The sequence below is a fragment of the Lathyrus oleraceus genome, chromosome 5 (assembly GCF_024323335.1).
Source record: "Lathyrus oleraceus cultivar Zhongwan6 chromosome 5, CAAS_Psat_ZW6_1.0, whole genome shotgun sequence".
Lineage (NCBI taxonomy): Eukaryota > Viridiplantae > Streptophyta > Magnoliopsida > Fabales > Fabaceae > Lathyrus > Lathyrus oleraceus.
In genome coordinates this window covers 331,795,559-331,797,600 of record NC_066583.1, presented here as the reverse complement: position 1 = coordinate 331,797,600, position 2,042 = coordinate 331,795,559, and positions in this window count along the sequence as shown.

Sequence of the window (2,042 nt, the reverse complement as noted above, 5' to 3'; positions counted from 1 at the left end):
TATATACATGTCCAAACGAAAAACATCAATGGAACATGTTATACAATAGTGCCTAAACAATAAAAATCTAAGAACTATGTGCAATATCTTCATTGCACACAACTCCACAGCGGAAGATCATGATAAACAGCATCCCTTGAAACATCCATAACAACTTCTCTTATATTCAACCTGCAAGGATTATCTGAAAATAACAACAATAATGGAATGAGATAATAATCTTAGTGAGTTCTCTTATCCTATGGGTCCACTCGGCTCTACTGAGTTTCTAATCAATATTCAACTCATATCCAACTCAAGTCAACAAGGTGACAAAGACTTGAGCGATGGGGAAGCTATCTCGCAATTGTATGGTAACATGCATCTGAGTTCTCATAACTCAACCATGATCATTATTCAGATCATGACACATCAATTCCCGAACGGACTTACGTCTAAGCCAGACCCGGTTCATGCATGCTCGTATGATTCTACTTTCGCAGTGGATATATGGTTCCCCTATGGGACTCAAACCCACTTTTAAGAATCATCACTCGTATGGGACTCTACCCACTTTGAGTCTCTTTCACCGTATGGGCCTTATCCCACTTTGATGTCCACCTTTCCCCCATGCCCGCCATGGTTGGGGCTCAAACCCAATTGAGGCTCGAATCATTGGTCCCACATCCCAATGCTCACACGTCTAAGCATACCACTAGAGATGTGTACCACCACAGAAAACACACGTTATGAATACATGATCGGTTCTACAATCATCGGTTCCACGAACCATAACAAAATTCATCAATCATAGGTGACTTCATTCACCATAATACACAAATAATAACATGGCATGTTCCATACAATGCGTCTCATTCTCAATCATGGCAACAATTCATCCACAACCTCCACATAAGCGTTGTACGAATGAATACCGTATTCTCATACATATATCACACATGTTCCATAACCTAGATTATCTTTCTAAGTTATTAATCAAGTTATTCTCCTAGGTTTCCTCACTCGTTTTTGTAAGGTTTTTAATCATGTAATTTCACAATCAAACACATCAACAATGTTTAACATTCATCAAATAATTATTTCATGTCAATAGATTGATCAAATGAATCAATCGATTGAATGTGAATTTCTCTCAAAAATTTCACTAAACCAATCAATTGATTGGAAGGACCAATCGATTGGTTGGAACTTCGTACTCACAAAATATAAAGGAATCAATCGATTGATTCCCAAGGCCAATCGATTGGTATGTCAAAATTTCCAACTTCTTCAAAAACAAAAAGTTTAAACAATTGATTACAACCCAAGACCAATCAATTGATTTCTAATAAATCAACTTCATCCAATCGATTGGAGCTCCCTATAAATCGATTGGCTCATGAAAATTTTCCAGTTTTCCCAAAACAGAAAGTTTCTGCAATCGATTGGAGATAAGGACCAATCGATTGGTCCCATCCCATTTCCATTTTTCCACTCACAGAAACTTCATTTCCTCTGTTACTCAAAATAGTTTCCAAATGTTACTCCATTTCCAACCACCAATCTCTTATCATGAACATAAACACATCAATAACACCTTTAAAGCAACAACCATAGCATTAAATCCCAAGAATCTAACAAATACAAAACACACATAGAAGTATCATCAAAGAATAATCACATGATCCATAAAGAACTCATTATAATACCACTTATCATACTATCAATTTCATGGTTCATTAACCCTAACTTCCAAATCTAAAGTTCTACCTAGAACTCGCCTAGTAGAAGAAGAAGATGAAGTTTGGTGAAGATGATGAGTAGAAAATGGTGATGATGAGCTTTTCCTTCTTCTCCTCCAATCCATTCTTCCTTCTTTCTCTCTTCTTTATTCTTCTCTTTTCATCTTCCTTTCTTTTCTTTTCTGATATCTCTCTCTTTCATTCTTATCTCTTCCTACTACTTCTTATCCTTTTCTTCTTTTCTTTTCCACCACACATACTCATACTATATAATATATATAAATAACATACAATATTAAGTAGTAATATAAAATATCTCAA